This window comes from Neofelis nebulosa, chromosome 16 (genome assembly GCF_028018385.1).
Source record: "Neofelis nebulosa isolate mNeoNeb1 chromosome 16, mNeoNeb1.pri, whole genome shotgun sequence".
Lineage (NCBI taxonomy): Eukaryota > Metazoa > Chordata > Mammalia > Carnivora > Felidae > Neofelis > Neofelis nebulosa.
This window is the reverse complement of record NC_080797.1, coordinates 57,845,010-57,866,397: the sequence shown is the minus strand read 5'-3', so window position 1 is coordinate 57,866,397 and position 21,388 is coordinate 57,845,010. Positions and strand designations below refer to the sequence as shown.

The following is a 21,388-nucleotide window of genomic DNA, read 5'->3' as shown; positions in this document are numbered from 1 at the left end:
CAGAGTGGGTCCTAGAACTCAGGTCACCTGCTTTTCTCAAATTGGTTTCCTCCATCTACTCTCTTCTGCCTACTCTGATTCTGATCTCCTACAACTTTATCAGGACTAGTCATTGCATAGAAATTATTCTCCCAAATTTTATCTAGAAACTTCTTGGTTACGTATTTGATCCTGACCTACCTGAATTGTCACCTCCTTTGGTATGCATGAAACTACAGAGATTTGGTCCCACCTTCTCTTTCAGCGGCCAGCTCTTAGTCCTCCCTCAGAACCAAGCAAAACATTTACAATATCCCAGATACTCAGTTCTTTGTCTCTGCCCTTTTCCTGCCATCCAGGCTCTTTAATGAAATGGTTCTTGGGGCTTGGAGGATCATATTCCCTCCAATCTATCTGCAGCATTATATAAATTACCTGTGCAAGCTAAAGCATGCTATTCGCCGCGTCTTTAATGCTTTGACCTTGAGTTGACTAGTTCCCCCATATCTAACTGCCCGATGAGCATTCTCATTGACATGTGATTGCCATTTAAATTCAATGATGATAAGAACAACCACAACTATAATTTAGTGAGCTAATATATGTGCCAGTTCTTATGCTAGGTGCTCTATTTATATTTCTTATTAATTCTCTCAAGAACACTGTGCTGTAAGTAATACAGTTCACATTTCAGAGATGAGAAAACTAGGTGCAGAGAGGGAGAGTGACTAATCTGATATTCCATGACTAGAAAGAGATCTATGTCCTTTTGATTCCAAAATCTGAGGTTTAAACTACTATGCTCATGATCTTTTCCTTAAAACTGTTCCCTCTGGACTTCCCCATTTCTGTTCTGCTCTTTTCCAATTTATTCAGCATCAAAATCTAAGAGTTTAAAACATGTCACACCACAGAACACCTCTATGCCTTTGTACGTGCTGTTCTCTCTTCTTGGAAGGCCCTTCCCCTAATCATCACTATGATCAATCCATCTCCTCCAAGTCAGCCCACTGCTGAGGTCATCACTTCTTCCTTGATGTCACAGGGCTGAGCCACAGCGAGCTTGAAGTTGTCCTCATTGGCTGCATCTTTGATACAGGAGCCAAGGCACCCCAATCTAAAGTTGTGCCTTTGGATGCCTCTACAATAGTAACTATCACCTGAGCTATAATGACTTTTTTTTAACCTATGGGTATCTCCTTCTGCATGAGAAAATTTATAGGAGCAGGGACTGTGAATGCTACCTTTGCAGCTCTTGTTCCTGCAGCAGACACTCGATGGTTAATGAGTTATCTTCAATGTATCTCATTACTTTATTCCCCACAGCTAATCAGTAGATGAACCCTGAAGAATTCTCTTTGTTATATTTCTCATATCGCTTCCTCATTTTCCATTTTCCCAGCCACCATCCCAAGTTCGTGTCTCCTGATCTCTTATGTGGCCTATTGTGATCACCTCTAAACTCAACTCCTGGTTCACTCCTTGCTCCCCTGTCCAGTTCATCCTGATGATTTCTACTCTATTAACACTGCTTTGTACCCATTGCTTGCCTACTCAGTGACTCCCTGATGCCTACATAATAAAGCCCAAGCTCCTTCACCTGGCTTTCAATAACCTTCCCAATATGCCTCAGTGCATGCTCCAATCCCACTGCAGCATTATATAAATTACCTGTGCAAGCCAAAGCATGCTATTCACCACATCTTTAATGTTCCACTGAGTCCTACTTCCATGCCATTGCTCATTGTTCCTCCTGCTTAGAAAGCCCTCCCTTCTTCCCTCCACATATTCGAACTCTACTGTGTCTGCACATCCCAGCTTAATTCTCACCTCCTCCAAGAGCCTTCTCTGACCGTTGACCCATAGCAACTTTTCTAATTTGCTGTAGAGGGAAAAGCTTGAACTTTCCTATCTGAGAGATATGACTCAGAATTTCAACTACTGACTAGTTTGTGGCCTTGGGTAAGTTAAACTAAAAAAATGGGAGATCACAATACCTGTGTCTTGGGATTGTGGAGAGAATAAAATGAGAGAATATATGTGCTGAAAAAGGGTTCCAACGGGTGACCTAAGCAGGCCAGTTTAGGATTCAGAGATAGCCAGGCCCACCTGGAATGTCCATAAAGTAGGCTCAACTTGCCACTCTGTACCAAGACAAAGAATACACCCATGGTCTCTAAGACTCCATGTGATCAGCCTTGACTGAGATAATACCTTGGTGACATAGACAAAGCACACAGCAGTGAAGGGTCTGGGGATCTTGCTCTTGCATTTGAATTCCAACTTTCCCATTTCTTTGCTGTGTAATCTTGGGTAAGTTCCTTTACCTTTCTGTGTCTGTCTTTCCTCATTTCCAAAATGGAACCTATTTCATAAGGTTAATGTGATGATAAGTAAAATACCTGTTAAGAGTTTAGCAAGACTCTGGCAGACTATAAACCTTTAATAAATGGTATTATGTTTTATATTATTACTCTTGAGTCTGGTCTCTGTGGACTTGTCTTCATCCCAGAGTGAAGGACTGTGAGTAAAAATGGAAGAGATGTTTCACTAATCATCTTTGGAAGAGCTCGGTAGGAGCAGAGGGAAACCTGCTCCATAGCATCTGTTACAGAGAGTAGCACAGGTGAGAACAATGATGCAAAAAACAGCCCCAAATTGGGTCGCCCATCAGGAGGTTAGAGCAGTGGCTCTCAGCTCTGGCTGCAGGGTGGAGCTGGTGGCTTTCAACAAATGCTGATGCCTGGATACCTGGTCCCTACCACTGGAGCTTCTGCTTCAGTTAGTTTGCCTGGGCTCCCAAAAGTGTATTTTTTTTTAAAGCCTCTCAGATGATTCTATGGTGCAGCTAGGGCTGACAAACACTATGCTAGAGAGACAGAGGTGAAGGTCAGAATAATGCAAACCAGGACAGGAGGGGAGAAGTTAGGGAGTAGAATAGACCTGAAGGGAAATAATCTTGAAGACAGGACCGGGACTAGGGTGAGGCAAGGAATGTATCTAGGGAGGCAAAATTTATGGAGGAGAGTGTCTCCTTATATTTTGTATCTTAGGCACCTCCCTTGACTCACCTTAGAGCCAGTCCTGCCTGGAAACATGCTAGAGGCTTAGAGCAATATCTTAAGTTTTCCTTTCATGCTTGTATAGGTGAGTTATGTTTTTTTTTGAAGCAGATATACAAAAGGATAAAAGTCTAAATTCTTACTTTCATAGTACTCCCATCCATCCACTCACCTATCTTCTCATCTATCTATCCATCCGTCCATCCATCCATCCATCCATCTCCCATTCGCTCACTTATTCATTAAGTAAAGATATATTGAAGGTCTATTATGCACAAATGCCTAGCTAGACCTCCACTCTCTTGTCATTCACTCTAATTGTCCCAATCTGTTAGCTGCCTCTTTGGGCATATGTTGGGAGTTCTACCTCTGATATTAACTTATGAAGAGGAAGACCAGGGGAAGTAGGGTCTGGAACTGGACAGGCTAGATGAGTGTCGATGTGAGTGAAGGTAATAATGTGTAGGAATTTCCCATCAGGGGTCTGGTAATATGGAGAAAAAACCCAGATTTTAACACTTAGTAGCTAATCTTGACCAATCTTCACCTCAAAGTGCAGTTTCAGAAGTTAGAAAATGGAGGGGCGCCTGGGTGGCGCAGTCGGTTAAGCGTCCGACTTCAGCCAGGTCACGATCTCGCGGTCCGTGAGTTCGAGCCCCGCATCAGGCTCTGGGCTGATGGCTCGGAGCCTGGAGCCTGTTTCCGATTCTATGTCTCCCTCTCTCTCTGCCCCTCCCCCGTTCATGCTCTGTCTCTCTCTGTCCCAAAAATAAATAAAAAAACGTTGAAAAAAAAATTAAAAAAAAAAAAAAAAAAAAAGAAGTTAGAAAATGGGAACATTAGATTGTGATGATGGTTAAATAAGCAAATGACCATGTGAGGCCTGGCTCATGGTAAGTGTTCATAACAAAGGGCAGAGAGGTTGGGAATGCAATCTGTAGGACTTTTGAATTACTTTCAAGCTTTTGTTTTCACTTTGTCCTCAACTGGAGGAGAACAGTAGAATTCAACTGGAATTCTAACATATTATGTAATTTCCCTACCTATGTGGATCCCTTCACAACTAGAGAAAGTTAGAACTTGAAATGGGAAGGAATGTAAGTGGCATCTCTCATTTTACAAATGAAGATAGAATCCCCAGAGTGGGGAAATGCCTTGCCCAAGACTGTACAGCAAGTAACTGACCCACAGGGTTAGAAGAACTCAGGATACTGAGTCAAAGCTTTCATTGCTGCACCCCAAAACCCCTCTCATTTCTGCTGAATAGAAAATGAAATATTTTAACAGTTATGGCTCTGAAACTCAAAGTGATACAACAGGAACCAGGGGTGACATTTCACATTTCTTGAGCACCTGAAATGTACTAGGCACATATATGCATGCTGTCTCATTCAAGCTTTATAAAAGTCCATGAACTAGGTATTATGATTATTTTTGTTGTTTTATAGATGTGGGAAACTGAGGCTCAAAAAGACTAAGTGACTTTCCCAGGGACCCATAGCTGGGAAGTGGTGGTGTTGGGATTGGATCCAGGTCTTTGTGACTACTAAGCTCACACTTTCTGTGCTTTACCTCATTGTTTCACCGACAGCAACTTCCCCAAATAATTTACAGACATTTGTGGGTGTAGGACTAGCCCTGGATCACATATCGAGGGTAAGATGGAGGACTGGTAGCATTTCTCATCATGGGGACACAATTAGACCATCTTTCTAGCAATCTTTCACACATACTGAAAACATATCAGTGGCAACTTCAATGAGGGGGCCATTATTGGGAAATTCACCTACCCTCCCCCACTGCCTGCTCCAGTCCACCATTAGTGGTTTCTTCCTTCTGTTAATTTGTGGCTCTCATCCCCATAGCTGGGAGTGGGGACGAAGGCACTGTAAATCCTGGAGCTTAGTATGAATGAATGTATTCTTTCTTCCCTCCCCCACCTGTTGAACTCTGACTCATCTTTCAAAGCTCAGCACAAATGTCATTGAGCACAGGAACTTATAACATTCTGAGTCATCACTCTGTGCTATGGGCTTGGGCTACAAGGACTATTAAGGCAGCACAGGTCCTGCCTAGACTGTTCACTGTCTGGGGGGCGGATGAGAAAATACACAATTACAATGTAGAGTGGAAAAGATGATGACAGATACAAACACAGGGCTGTTTAGAGGATGCACCCACTTCCAGAGAGGGCTGGGTCAGGGACTGAATCTGTTACCAAATTTCTCTGGGATATACCTTCTCCTCTCATATTTCTCACCTCACATTTTGCATGGTCCCTGTCAAAGCACTAATCTTGGCTATTTGTGAGGGTCTATTTACTTGTCCATCTTAGGATGTGAGCTCCTTCTGTCAGCTGTGTATTCCCTGTGGCTAAAATGGGGGCTGGTACATAGTAGGTACTCAATAAATGTTAGTGGAGTGTAAGTGTAGGTGGAAATAGGAGACAGACTAAAGATAAGAGATAACAAGGTTGGAGGGAGGGCAAAGAAACTAGAGGAAAGACAACCAGAGGAAAGTGAGGTGAGGAATATGGGGCTACAAGAACACATTGGATTTACTTTCTGTTTTGACTGGAGATGGCCCTGGGGTCTGGGGATAGGCCAAATCCAGGGGAAGGCCTTTGGGCCCCTGAGGTAAAAAGGCAATGATCCTCCCATTGCCCTGTTGGTATCTGGTTGGTGAGTGAGAAAGCTCGAGGCACAGCCCAAGGTCTTGCTAGAGGAGCCCCGTTAGGGCATTTCTCTGGCTCTATAACTTTTTCACTGTACTCTTCATATTGATTGAGATCCCAGCTTTATTGTGAATAATTTACTAATTCATTGTACCTTATTTTTAGATCTCTTTTTAATCGGATTTTTTTTTTTTTTTGGTCACAGTGATTTATATTTGCTAAATAATGACCTTCTCAATGAAGATCACAGTGAAAAAAGAAATCTTAGGCTAGGAAGTTTTCCACAATGGTGGGGGGCAGTATAGGCTGTAGAGAAGGCACAGGGAGACACCTCTGTCTGCTCTCTCTCCTTGCGCACCTGATATTACTTTATGTTTTTGTTTTTCCATGGCTTGACCACCTTCTAACATATCATGTAATTTACTTGTATATCATGCCTCTTATTCATTATTTCTCTCCCCCTCCCACAGTAGAATGTAAAATCCATGAGATTAGGAATAGTTGTCTATTTTATTCACTGATACATCTCCAACATCTGGAACAGAGCCTGGAATATAGCAGGTTCTCAATGAATATTTGTTGAGTGTATAATTGAATAAATTAGAAGTAGTGCAGGTTAATGCAATCCAAGATTTGGAAGCCACTCTGAGTGAAAAGAGGGAGCCTAGCTTACAAACAAAGTTTCAGGCTCATGACTTCTGGAAGCCTGTGGAAACCAAGATGGCATTGGCCTTATTGGTGGTGGTGGTAGTCATAGTGATGATGGTGGTGGTGATGATGATGGTGGTGGTGATGTTTATGATAGTGGTGATGATGGTAGTGGTGGTCGTCGTGGCGGCAGTGATAAGTAATAGTGGTGATGATGACAATGGTGATGATCATAATAAAGAGGGCATAAACTCCTTCACACCCATGGAACTTCAGAGTTTATGGAACACTTTTGTATCCTTTTAACTCGGATGCTCACAACATCCTTGAGAGGTAGCAGAGGCCAACACTATTGCCACCATTTTCAGAGATTTCAGTAATGAAGTGACTTGTCCAGGACTGCACAGCCATCAGAGGCAGAACAAAGACTGCAGCTCAAGTCTTACTGTCATCCATATTAAGTCACCATTTACTGATGTCCTCCTATGTGCCAGAATTTAGGGCTCTACATTCCTCTCCCCTGGGGATTTGGGAGTCAAAGACTTGAACACTTCACTGCAGATGCCTCACTTGCCGGTGATGCAGGTTCAAAGAGTGATGGTGCCATTTTATGGTGGCCACCTTCCACTGTTTACCCAGGGAAGCAGTGATTGCAAGGCTTGAGGGAGAAAGTAGAAAACAGATACACAGAGATGGGCAGAGATGAGAGATCAGGTGTGTCCAGGGAAGATAAGGTGGGATCATGGGCACCACGGTTCCTGATGGCTTTCTGGGTCCAAGCTCTTGTCTTTCATGAGCCCCTTCTCTATCTACTAGTGTTGGGATCTGTATAATAAAACCCACTTTGTCTAGTCTGGCACTACTAGGAATCTGTCCTCTTCAAGCATCTCTGGCAGCCTGTTTGCACAGTCTTCAGGAAATCACGCATCTGAGACCCCCATACTTGAGGTCAAGCAGAGACACACTGGAGTGTGAGGAGGGAGGCAATAAGGTGAAAGGCTTGACCTTGCGCTCCTGAGTGATTACAACCCCAATCCCACTCCACCCCTTTTGTCTACACTCTCTTCTGACCCAGAAAACCCACTCTCCATCCTTAGGTGGAGTTAGATTTTAAAAATCCCATCTAGATCATGGTCTGACCTGTTTCTCCAGTTCATGCTGGCCATCATGTGCAGGGAGAGTGCTGGAGCCCCAAGGTGACTGAGAAGCAGCTTCTGTCTTCAGTGTGATTACATTTTTGCTACATCCCATGATATGTGTCCCTTCCCCAGCTTTCAGGAATTTCTATTGGAGAGACAGGCATGGGTAGAAAGCCCATGATTGGGCTTTCCTGAAGGGTGTGTGTGTGTGTGTGTGTGTGTGTGTGTTTGTGTGTGTGTGTGTTTGTGTGTGTGTGTTTGTGTGTGTGTGTGTGTCCATGATAGTAGTAGGCAGTGCCAAAAAGTGACCTCTGTTCAGTGTGGCCATCACTCTGCCCCATCCTACACTTGATAACTTGTGTCTTTGGGAAATAGAAAAATGAGCCTTTTTCAGATAAGCCTGGGACCCTATCTACCTCACTAGTTTACCTCCCCAAAATTTTGTGTGAGCATGGGACAAAATATGCAGACCTGAGCTACTTTAGAGATCTGTCTACTTGTGTCTGGGTCAGAAGTCCATTCTGGACCATACATTATTAATTTCTCTGTTGATCATAAGGAGCCTGGTCTGGGTTGAAGCTGAACCTTCCCATCAACTTCTCTCTCTTTTCTCCTTGAGCTGCAAAGCCATCTTGACAAGGGATTGCTAGATTAGGATATCTGGAAAGTTCCTGAGAAGCATCTTCCAGAGGGAAGGTGGGAGCTAACAGTTGTCAACGTGTGCCAATCATTATGTTCCTTGCTCTATCTATACGGTCTGGTTGAAGTTTCATCGCAGGGAAATAACACTGCCCCAGGGGTCTGTCAGGACCTAAAGTTTCAAGTATGTGGACAATCTTGGGACCAATTTTGGTCTTGGGAAGACCAAGCAAGAGGAAGTAAGCTTAGAGGAACATAGGAGAGGTCTCGAGGGGAGGGATATAAGGTAGAAGCACAGAAGGTAAATATTGGCTGGAGCAGATGAGGTTGTGAGCATTGTGGATCTCTCCAACCCTACTTCCTCCAAAGGTGGGCCTGATAATGGGGAGATTTGTTATCCAGAAGTCTCTCTTTGGGGAGAGACTGGAACCTTTATACTGAGAGCTGAGAAAGATCTATCATCTACCATGCAAACAGCATATGATTAGAAATATAGAAAGAACTTTGATTCATGTCCATTTGATTCCATTCTACATATCCATTCTATGCAAAACATTGTCCCGGGACTGAGAATTCAGATTTTGCTCAAATTTTGTCTCTCACATGTCCTCACTCTTAATGCTTTCTGGTTCTACCTGGCCTGCCCACAGCCTCTCCCTATTACAGGTCAGCATCTCTGCTTTCAACCCACCTGTGTCAGTCTCAATAGTTGAATTATGATGAAGGAACAAACACTTCTGTTATCTTAGTGGCCTAAAACAATACAGGTTTATTTCTCAGCCATATTGTATACTTAAAGTAAGTCACTGGAGGGTTCTGACCGTCCTAGTCACTCAGGAGTCCAGACTGACAGAAAGTAAATTAGGTGAATGACATCACAGTCTCAACACTCTAGCAGAGAAGGAAACAAGGGGAATTAGTGCTTTTAAGTGCTTTCACTTATGATATACTCACACATATCACTTCTGCTCTCAGTTGAATGGCCAAAGGAAGTCACATAATCATGCCTAATTTCATGGGGCCAGGGATGTATAATCTTCCCTTGTGTTTGGAAGAAGAGGAGAATCACAACTATTGGTGAGAACTACAAATATGTCCCTTACCTCCTGTAATTCACCTCCCTATTCCTTTCCCTCCTTCTGTTCACCCTGATCTTCTATAGGAACTTCATTCCTTGACCCCTTGGCTATTCTAATGTTCTCTCTTTCCATTCCTCCCTTTGTGTCCATTCCTTTATCCCTAACTCGGCCATCTGCTATCTCCCCCTTCTGTCCTTCTGTTCCCCACCTGCCCCCCTGATGGTCATATCTTCATCACTTGGCTGCTTTGAATAGACGTGACTAAACACAACCTCCAGCTGTAACTTCACACGTTTCCCTTGCCCCTAATTGAGCTTAATGATTTATGTCTTGTAATGGACACAAATGGGCAAGAATTCCTGTATCTCATTAATAATTTTAAGCATGCCAGAAGTAGGATTTTTAATCTTAAGCAAAAATTAAATGACCATAAAATTTTTGTTCGCTTCCCAGGAGACAATCCCATTTCAACTTGACAGCTTAATTAAAAGCTGGGTAAATTGGACACAACACTTTTAATAAACAGGACTTGGCAGGCCTGGGAAAGAGATAGAGGGGAGGTGAGAATGGGAGAAAATAAAGCTCACAAAGTAACAAAAGGAAATTAAGTTATGGGAGGTCTCTTGCCTTAGAGTGACCTTTCTGGGAGCTTCAGATATCTTCAAATGATGCCTGACCCAAAAGATTCTGAGAGAATTGATTCTCTTACCTGACTCTAATTTCCTCCAGAGCCCTCTATTTCACAGAGCAAGAAAGCTGTTGTCCAGGAATGTTTTTGGGGATCTTTGCAATCCTCCCTCTTGGGGTCCATGTGTGACTCCTTCTGGACCAACCTTCTTATAAGCCCCAAGTTCACTGGGAAAGCTGATGGAAGGCTGGGGTTTGGGGGGTTAATTCTGGGCAACCACACTGCATGGTGGGCTTCATGCATAGACTTATTTTTAGCCTCAATTCTTTCTTCCATTTTATGGTCTTACCTTACCCTTAGATACTTTTTGACCATGACTTTCTATGGCCAAGTGTTTTCACTTCTACTAAGATTTAGATCTTCCCCTGGTTCTGCCACTTCTACCTGCTGTAGGTTAACAGGCTCAGAAAGTCCAGCATGGGCCCTGACTGTAGAGCCCATTGTCAATGACTACGCAGGGCTTACCCAGCGTTCATGAGCAGACTGAGGTACAGCCTATGAGAAAGTTATCTGGTTACTATTCTTAGTATTAACAGAATACAGTTGTCTCATCATATTAATAGACGCACTATATAGAAGGTGAAGATTTGGAAGAGAAAGAAGGCAGGCTCACGGTTTCCCACTCTCTAGAACTCTTTGTTCCAATCAGAAGGGACCACATTTCCATTTCCATTTAAGAAGGTCACACTCTCACATTTCTCCCCCCATCAGTTGTCTGGTTGGGTTGATCTTATCTTTGCATTCAACAGGAATCTACTTATGTGTGGCTGCCACATGCTGCTTTAGTTAAACTAAGGCTGCCTATCTCTCTTGCACAGAAAAAAAGCCCACAGTATTTTAAACAAGGAAAGGAACTAAAAAATATGTTTAAAGGTATTTTATCCTTCTGTGAAAAGCCTCATCTGGTGGAACTGGCTACAAGCACCTGAGTAGGTGAAAATGATCTCTCAGGCAGGTGTGGGATTTGCTGACCTTTGAAAAGAAAGAGTTAGTGTTGAGGGAGAAAACAACCATCATCATTTGCTGTCCCCTTTTCACTTCCATTAAAGGCTCTTGTAAACCTAGAGCTTGAGCGAACCTTGGCAATCAACAGGGTGAAGAAGCCAAGCCTCAAAGAGAGGAAGCGACTTATGTGAATGCCAAAATGGGACGGTGCCTGGGCAGTCAGAAAGACGGCTTTCTCTGGATAACCAGAACTTACGGAGAGTTGCTTATTATTTTTGGCTATTGGTATTTCTAGCTTCGTGCAAAGCTACAATTTTGCCAAGTCTCCCTGCTAAGTGAAAACAAGTTTCATTCTTTTACACTGACTTCCGTAAAATCAAAGAGATGCTCTTGCTTAGAAGACCTCAAGAGCCTGAGGTTGTCACGTTTGGGTGGGGAAGGGTTAAAATGATAAAAAGAAAAGATGAGGGTGCTTAGTGTTTGCCTATAACCAGAGATGGGAACTAGGAGTGACTGTAAATGGGCATGAGGTTTCTTTCTGGGGTGATAGAAATGTTCTCGAACTTGATTGCGGTGGTAGTTGCAAATTTACTAAATTACTAAATTCTGTAAATTTACTAACATTTGTCCAATTGTACATTTAAAATGAATACATTTTGTGGCATGTCAATTATACCTTAATAAAGGTATTTTTTAAAAAGTAGAAAGAAAGAAAGAAGAGAAAGAAAGAAAGAAAGAAAGAAAGAAAGAAAGAAAGAAAGAAAGAAAGATGACCCAGAGTGAGGTCTCAGACAACACTTTCAGGACGAGAGCAGAGGTCAACCATACATCCTGGGTCTCCACATTGGTTTGTGTTTAGGCTTTTGATGGCCGTCTACCCCCAAGACCCATGGGCAACGTCTGAAGCAGATGGCTCAAGTTCCAATTAATCACACTCCAGACCCTTGTCTCAGAGCTCAGTCTTGATCTGACAGCTCTTCGGCTTCTGTAAAATGCATATTGAATTGGGTGACATTTAAGAAAGACAACATATGTATTGTGCTAGCCATACAATCCTCTGGGCTATGGATGTCCTGTTAGATTCCCAGAAAGCAGGATGCTTGTACTTCAGTAGCCTAGATACCCATGAAATGCTTTTTTCAGTTGTTACAACACTATTCTTTCTATTTTATCCAAGTTCAATGAATAAAATGACCACATGAAGACTATACAGGTACTGCTGGCCATTGTATAAACTACTCAATGTTCTTCCCATGAGACCTAATTTAGCAAGTACCCCATAGAATTTAGTACCTGACAAAAAGGTGAATGACTTATTTGATAAGCAGTGGGAGCACTGAGCCCATTATGGCTGCTTCTCCTTTTCTTTTTCCTTCTCCTTCTCCTTCTCCTCCTCCTCCTCCTCCTCCTCCTCCTCCTCCTTCTCCTTCTCCTTCTCCTTCTCCTTCTCCTTCTCATCCCCCTCCCCCTACTCCTTTTCCTTCTCCTTCTTCCTCTATTCCTCCACTTTCTTCTCCTCCTTCTTGTCTAGACTGCCAGGACACTCCACGCCAGTTAGAGCAGAGTGAAATATATAGTGTCATCTCTGATTTAACTTTTTCTCTGCTCTCTGGTCCACTTTTGGTCCTTCTCTCACATTTATTCAATCATCAAAGGTCTCTCCAAGCACACAGCATGGACCATTCTAGGCACTGGGGTTGAAATGATGGATAAAATACAGAAGGAGTCATGGGAATAAGTGCAAATAGAATTCCGTAAGAGGGGCCTGCTCCATATACTATGGCAGTAGAGAAAGGAGGAAACAGTAGGAATAGAGAAATAGGGGACAACTTTCCAGGATAGTGTATTAATTATATTTCCTTGTTTTCTGTATTCTTGATGCTCTGGCATTTGTGACTTCACTGAGTGGGGAGTGACTCTCTCTCCCAGGGCCAGCCAATTCTTAGGGCTCCACCTTTCATATGTAAACTAACCAATCCAGAACCCAAACTCTGAACCCCTTCCTCTCTCTGGCTATTATATTCCAGGAGGCAATCAATAGTCTTCTGCCCTATATCATCCTAGAGCCAGGTCTAGACAATCAGAGACCACCCCTGGAGTCCAGACCTACCAGCATTACACAAACTAGTCAGTCCTCAGCTACTCCTACTGTTCTGACTTGCCTTTCCCATAGAAAATGTAATAAAGGGGGGCGCCTGGGTGGCTCAGTCGGTTGAGCGGCCGACTTCGGCTCAGGTCACGATCTCGCACTCCGTGAGTTCGAGCCCCGCGTCGGGCTCTGTGCTGACAGCTGGGAGCCTGGAGCCTGCTTCCGATTCTGTGTCTCCCTCTCTCTCTGCCCCTCCCCCGTTCATGCTCTGTCTCTCTCTGTCTCAAAAATAAATAAACGTTAAAAAAAAAAAAAAAAAAGAAAATGCAATAAAGGCACTAGGCCATGCTTTGTCCTCACCCCCTCTGTCTCCTGACCAGACTGGTGTTCCCTTCTCTCAGGAAATATAATAAAAAATTGTCTTTCGGTGTCATCAGCCTCTCCACATCATTACTCCGTCACCTCCATAAATTAAAATCTTGTGGGTACAATTGATACAGGTAGGTAAAGCTTGATGGGCGACTGTGAATCTTCCAGATGGAAGGGTATTCCAGAAGTAAAACTAGCTTTTGCCTTGGCCCACTCGGTGTGTGGTGAGACTCGGTGAGACAGGGCCTTTAGGGTGCTATGTCTGGTGCGTACTTTTGGTTCTTTAAAGCCAGTCTGTTAACATTCCTTTTGCAATGGAGACGAGGCATAAATTATAAATAATCATGTCTGGGCCAAGTCTTACCTATATACGATTGAATTTTCCGCAAGGTCTGGTTCTGACTGTTGTTTCTTTTGTTCTATCAAACATAGACCATAACACAGTGTAGACTTTGAATCTTGACTTTATCTCTTATTGTATCCTTTTTCAAGTTCTTAACCTTTCTGCGCTTTAGTTTCCTCATCCCTAAGTGGAAATAATACCAGTAGCCCCCTCGGAGAGTGGCTATGAAGATTACAAGCATAAATATTTGTGTAGCACTTAGAACAGTGACTAACACAGAGTAAGGACTATGCAAGCATTTGCTAAATCACTTTCTGAATCCTGCTATGGGGAAGATTTTGGAATCTGTAAAGATGTGGAAGGTATGTTCCTACCCCTAAAGAGTTTACAAGTGTAATGGAAGCTTAGAGTATTCTGGGAGGTCAAAGGGCTGCTCGTGAAACCGTATTTGCATGAGATGATGAACAGACATGTTTAAGGTGATAGCAGACTAATATTTTGGCCTTTAATCACTCTCAGATAGAAAAGGGACAAGAGAAAGTGACGGACCTGGGTTCAAAATCTGGACAAACTGACTTCCTGGCTCTGCTGTTTCCTAGCCATGTAATCTAGTTAGTTAATTTCTCTGAGTTTTAGTTTCCTCACTCATACAATGTGTACAAAACTTGAGAAGATGGGAGAGAAATAAATAATAATAATAATAATAATAGCTGACATTCACTGAGCACTTGATACGTGTTGGGCACTGGACTGTGAATCTTGTGAGGAAACTGGCTTAGAGAAAGTTTAGTAACTCAGTGTCCTAAGTCACTCAGCAAAAAGCGGCTGAGCTGGGATTTGAACCCAGTGACTGTTCTAATAACTGTTATTTTATGCTAAATCTCAGAGCTGTGCTGAAGCCATTAGGTCCTCAAATAATGACAATAGTTGTTATTATTAATATCCTTGATCTACTGGGTTAATAGCCATGGATCATTTAAGACTCCTTCCAAGCATTTTATTTTTTTCTCATCCCCAGCCTAGTGATATGCCCATGATGTGTTGTTCTTGGCATGTATATACCAAATTATCCTAAAATTCTCAACTTTATTTTTTTTTTCAAGTGATAAGGAAATAAGGAAAAGTCCTCTTGGGTCCTAGGCACATTAATTAAAAAATTAATTCAATAAAGTTAGTAATGAAACAGACTGTTTACAGACACAATTAGAACTGCAGGTCTTTGCAAATGAAGAACATTAGGTTGGATAAATGATTTACTCCTAATGGATTTAATACAATAACACCAGATCTGAAAAGTCCAAGGAATTCAGGGAGCCAAGCTGGGACTGACTTGGACTGATAGCAACCATACAGTCCACAGCCAGGTCAATTTAGGTATTGGATCAAATGCCAGGCTAAGGCAAGGAGGGAGTTAGTTGGCAGCTCAGCTGTCAGAAGGTCCTTAATGTCATCAGATGTCAGCATGATGATGTCACTTTCAAATCCTTCCTGTTCATGACTGTGACTCCCATCCTTTGTAAGAACGGTGATACGTGCAATGGCAGCCCCAATAAATCGCTTGTGACGAGCTTCCTTTTTTTGTTCAGATACTGGACAGAGTTGAATACTCAGAGGGCACCTGCTGGGCCTATGCACATAAATTGATTTGAGTGAATTATGTTAAAAAAGAGAAAACAGCTTAATTCAACAACTAACTTTTGTTTCATTTGTAGCTTTCATTTTCTGTTTTGACTGATTTTCATTCCCCAACAAATGTCATGGCAATGTGATACAGTGGAGGGAACACCAGGCAACAGGCAGCTCTGGGTCCATCTCTGGGTTGTGGCTGTAGGTGATGGGTGGCAGGAGGGCAAGATATTCTGGTGTAGTGTAAAGAAAAGAAGCCAGATCAAGGTCTGAATATGGCTCTGGTACTTGCTATATGATTCTCAGTTTGCTCATCTTAAAATGTGTGTTAGACATCAACTTCCCAGTTCAAGTCATACATGAAAAAATGGTAGAGTAGAAAACTCTATTTAAGTAATTATTCGTGTGAATTAAATGCCTAACACAGGCTTAACAATAACCAGCTGCTTTTCATCTCCTCTCTCCATCAGAATTACAATGCTTTTGTAGGCAAATGTGATGAGGGGCCACAGCATGCATCCAGAAGCCACGGAGTTCTGGACCAGGCAACTCGAAATAACAGATACATAATTTTGTGCTTGATTGGATATCCTCTCCGAGTAGACCCTGGTCTAGATAAATAAGAGGCACTAACAGTTTGGAACCATATGTGAGAGGAGGAAAATATTAATGGAGAACAACGTATCTATTAGCTTATTTTCTTCCCTGGGTTGAGAAAAAATTAATAAGCCAGGTTAGCTCAGTAACACATTCTTCTGCAGGTCAGGGTTTGAGAACTACTGGTTTCGAGGGATACCCTCACCTGGGACTCAAGATCCTTGAGTGAGCGCCAGCCCCTCCCTGTGCCTTACCTTCTTCGGTCTCCTAGCCCTTGCCCATCAGATCAGGCTGTGTTCACAGTGCCTGTCTTCATCACAGGGCTTAATGTCCGCTCATTCCTGCATTTACTCATTCCCTTTTCTTAGACCCTGGGCTTTGTCAAGGCCCTTCCCTGATTGGGTTGCTTTCTGATGTCCTTCCCTGGCTCTGTGCCTATAATACTGTATCATCTTTGAGGAGCAGGGGAAGGGCATCCAGCATAGCACATTTCCTTTCCCAGCTCTTCTTGGGCTGACGGTGGTTTCCAAAACTCTGCAAGGGCAAAAGTTTCCTTTGTAGCCAGGCAGTGATGTCTAGGATCGAAGTGGATATGAGCGGATATTTACAGGCACTTGTGTCTGGCACAAAGATGTTCATAAGATATTGTTGAACCGATGTGTGAGTGAATAAATGAGAGAACAAAAGAGCAAATAAATGAACGGAGGATAAGTCAATGAATGCGTAAGAAATGGAAGCATGGATAGCAATTTGAATAGGTGAAACAATATGTGAGCAAATGATAGAATGAAATAATGAATAAATGATGCATGGATGACCACAGTTCAGTCAATGCTGCAGTGAACCAAGGCTGCTTTTCTGGCACGGCCAACCTGGCCTGGGCTAGTGCACACCATTCTCTTGCAATTCTCCTCAGAATCTTCATTAGGATAGCAATTTTCCACCCTATTGTTTCAAGTTTGGATTGTAAGATTGTTACCATTTGTAACTCTAAGCTGCATTAGGCACGGGCTCCTCTTGCTTGGTGCTTTTGATTTGTTCAGCTCAAACCTTGGTTGGGCCACTTTTCAGCTCTCCTTGCTGAAAACTGCTATCTACCAGGCTGAAAACAAAGGGGCAGGGGCTGGAGGGTTCAACGTGCAGCTGCCTAGCCCACATGTCTGACAGTGGGAGCCCCACAGCCTCTGTGGTTCTTGGAATGCTGTTGATAACCTGGTTGTTATGGGTGATGTTCCTTATCTGCCTTCCCACAGTTTGTGGTACTGCAGAGAGAAAGGGAGAGAGGAAAATTCACTGAACAGAGCAAAGTATCTCTCCCAGCTCCTATGGGCCAGGCACCTTGCTAGGCATTTCCCTACCACGACAGTCCTTGAACTCAACGTTGATCTTCCTTTGCAGAACTGCAGGCCCGGAGAGGTCAGACCATTTTCCCCAAGGTCAGACAGGGAGGCAGAGGCAGAGGCAGAATTAAAATCTTGGTCTTGGAGAGGTCAGAGCCATGAAATATCTGTTAGAGGGGGCGACAGTTCTGTTTTTCCTGTGGTCTCTGGGCTGGATATGGGCCATATCTTTGGGGATGGGTTAGGTTAGTACAGGCTTAGGGCAAGGTTGCCTGGATCATCTTTGCTGCTTCTGGGAGTGAGAGGAGAGAGAAGTTGGTGCCTTGTGATAGGTCCATAGAGAGATGAGAGGGACCATGAATTTGGATGAGAAGAATGGGCTCTCTGTGGTCAGTAGCAGGTCAAAGACTGGGGCTCTGAGAGGGACCAGGGTGTGAAAGGGTGCTGAGAGTCAGCTAAGGGCCAGTGGAGGTGAGGCCAGTGTCCTGCCTTCAGTATCAGGCAAGGTGCTACGGGCAGGCTGCTATTTATTCTTTCTCATTCCTGGTGAAATGCTTCTGTTCCTATGCCTGAAAGGCTCTTGGCTTCTGCGAGACAAGGGTCGATAGGCAGATTCTCCAGAAATGGGGACACAGGAAGCAGGTGATTGGGGAGCACTCTGCTGTGTCCCTGGGGGTGCATTTCCAAGGTTCCCAAGGTCAAGCAAAGTGGGGCACAGCCCAAAAAGCAGTCAGGGTTAAGGTCCTAAATATTCTCACCCAAGACTGAATGTCTCAGCAGGAAGAGGAATTACCAAATTCATTCATTAAGTGCCCATTGACACTTCTATTATAAAGAGTAATCATTTGTTTTTATTGAGATCTCTTCCCTTGATTAAAACCATTAGCACCAATGAGTAACCACAGATCAATCAACAAGCTTTTGTAAATGCCCCCAATTTGGTCCTCATTGCGGCATGAATACATCGATTATACCTCTTAAGCATTTCTCCCAGCTGCCCACTTATCTCCCCCTCCACAGCTGCCACTCCGGTCCAAGCTCCCTGCTCACCCGCCATTTCTCACCTAACCCAGTCCCATCCTTGCTTGGTTCTCCAACCCCCTGCCTGAGACTCCGCATGCTTGTGGAACTAATACATTGGAGGCAGGAAGATGCAAGGACGGGAGCTTGTTGGGAGCTGTGCCTGAGGGGAGGAGGGAACTGGAGAGGTTTAAGCCATCAGTGGCAGCCAGGAGACTGGAGGCAGCAGCTGTGGGAGAATCTGTTGGGTAGAGCAGAGAGGACGTGGGGCCAGTTTGGATGGGGAGGAGGCAGAAGGGGATGTTTCTAGGCTGGCCTGCTAGCAGTGCCCATGGGGAGGGGAGGAGGTGTGGAGGATGTCAACTATGATGGTTCCTACCTGCTCCCACCTCAGAGGTTGCAGTGTAGGCGCCCTGCACTGGGAGGTCTCTCCCTGGGGAGGGAGAATCTGCCACGGGGAGCTCTTCCCTTCCTCTGTTAGCTCTGGGCCTCATGTCTCCCCCTCTGAGGCCATGGTGGATCTGAAGGCAGGGACTTCCCAGGACTTGTCAAGGTCCATTTACACTGAGGATGCCAAACACGTTTCTCTTTTACATTTTAATTTGGTTCCATGACTATCACAATAGTCCCTACTGTCTTGAATGTCCCAGATATGTCCTGAGATCAAACAGATTTCAAAGTCTTCCTTTCTGTCCTCTGGTCCCTCTCCACTACCCCCTCCCCTCCTTTCCCCCTTACACCGCCCTCAGGGGACTTGGGGTCCAGTAGAATCCCAACCTTCCCCTTACCTGCACTGATTTACTCTCTGACTTTGGGCAAGTCATTTACCCTCTCTGGCACTCAGCGAAAACAGAGCGGGCTTGGATTAGGAAGTAAGACAGACTTTCAGGACTTTCATTTGAGTGCCCTTGGATTCGTCTGGGAGAGGGAGACAGAGACAGAGACAGATGGTAGAGAAGTCCTTCAGTTCAAGGGGGCCCAAGTCCCCCTCACTGCCCACCAACCTCATGCCTGCAGGAGCCAGTGTGGTGGAAACTATAGCAGCTACATATGACATCCTGGAGGGAAATACAGAGACAGGGATTGAGAAAAAAGAGACCGAAAGAGGGAGAGGCAGAGAGAGATACTTAGGTAAGGAATAATAGAGCAGAGAGAGGGACGTGGGTGAAAGAGAAAAGAGTCTGATCACATTTTGTCCCCAAGACACTAATGCTGCGCCTCATTTTGGGACTTCTGAAAGCCCAGGATAGAAGAGAAGCCTGTTCTCCTTCCCAGGATATTTGAAGGAACTTGTGTGGGTCCTGTGGGGTGAGGTGCATTCTGAGAGACTAAGAGAAAAATTACCAGGTGTACTCACAACTGCAAAGAAAAGACCCGCCCCCCCCTTCCCGAAACCAGCCAGGGTGTGCCCGGTTGTAGTCTGACATAAAGGCGGGAACCAATCAAGTTCTGCTGAGTGGTTTGAAATAAAGGCGGGAACCAGTCAAGTTCTGCTGAGTGTTCAAATTTAAATGTCAACCTGCGGGCCTGGGTGGCTCAGTCGGTTGAGCGTCCGACTTCAGCTCAGGTCACGATCTCACGGTCGGTGAGTTTGAGCCCCACGTCGGGCTCTGGGCTGACGGCTCAGAGCCTGGAGCCTGCTTCCGATTCTGTGTCTCCCTCTCTCTCTGCCCTCCCCCATTCATGCTCTGTCTCTCTCTGTCTCAAAAATAAATAAACGTTGAAAAAAAAATTTTTTTTTTAAATTTAAATGTCAACCAACAACAGCTCTGTAACCTCTAAAAAAAATCCCTAACTTGTTTGTGCCTGTCTATAGAAGAAGCTGTAAGATCCTTACTCAGGGCCTCTTAGCGTCACCGGCAACGAGTGCGCGGAGGACCGGGTTCGAACCTGCAATAAACGACCCTTGCCGCTTGGCTTTGACTCTGGACTCTGGTGGTTTGTTTTCGGGGGGTCTCTCGAGCCGGGGCATATCAATTCCATAAGGAAAATCATTTCCATAGTGACGTGAGTCCGCCTCTACTTAGTGCGTATGGCGGGGAGCAACACCGTTTGTCCCTGGACACGACGCCTTCTGCTTTGCACTTGCTGCTAGCAGCTGAGAGTCCGCGGAACACAGCCCCCTGCTCTGACTCACGCATGCGTTTTGAGATGTCATTGCTCTGGAGGTGACTCAACAAACCCATTTTCTGAGGCCAAAATCAAGGCAGGACTTGGAAGTCTTAACAGACGCACAATTCATTAATTTCTTCATTGTCCTCCCCTCACTGCACAAATGGACCAAGCTTGGACCATTCGTCATACCAGTCGACATTCTCACTTACTCTGTTTTCCATTTGCACTCCAGGGTCTTTGCCAGTGAATAACTAGATCTTGGCATCACCAATCTCTGTCTTCTCCCAGGGGCCTTCATCTTTGCTGTGTGATTATTCTGTTTTGATTTTGAGGGTCTTGTGACTCCTGGAGGACAGCCTCCCACAGGGGTGATGGGGGCTGGGAAGCCAGCCAGCCTTCGGTGCCTGGGACGAGCTGCTCATTACTGCAGGTGCCCGTCTGTGCGCCCCCCTCGGGTGCCCTGCCCACACAGGCAGCTGAAGGTGGCGCAGCTGTGCAGTTGCAGGAAGATGGCGATGGCTTTTTAATAGCTGGGGGCCCCCCTCATTCATCTGCACATGCTGAGTTTATTTTGCCATTTGTCAAATTCTGACTCTAGGGGACCTGGGTTTGGAGTGGTTTCGGGCTTCAAGATTGATGACCCGAGTGAATGACAGGTCCCCCTTCTCTTCTAAATAGATGGTGTGGCCAATAGGAAGCCCCATCATCCGCTCATCTCTGAAAGGCCCATTTCGCCACCGCTGCTGAGGCCAGAGATAAAATATTTATTTGGGAGCTAACCAATATGCCACAGCAGCCTCCCTGCCTGTGCTAGCTAGACAACGAACGAGCTCCGAAACGAGGAGGCAGCTTAATGGCTCAACCCGGGTCCTCGCTTTGCCAAAGGGAGGAACGAATGGAAAACAAGAAGAAGATTCCAGTCCTCTGGAGACTGGGTATTCATTGGATGGAGATAGCTCTCTATGGAGGTATGCATTTCCTGTGGCTGCCTCAGATAGTCCTACAACACACTTGGGCTAGAGCAGGGAGCCAAAGG

General features: G+C 44.5%; 1 pseudogene; it reads left to right on the top strand.

The window, feature by feature from the left end:
• Positions 1 to 6,489: 6,489 nt before the first annotated feature.
• Positions 6,490 to 21,388, top strand: part of LOC131496983 (THAP domain-containing protein 2-like) — a 29,746-nt pseudogene continuing 14,847 nt past the window's right edge.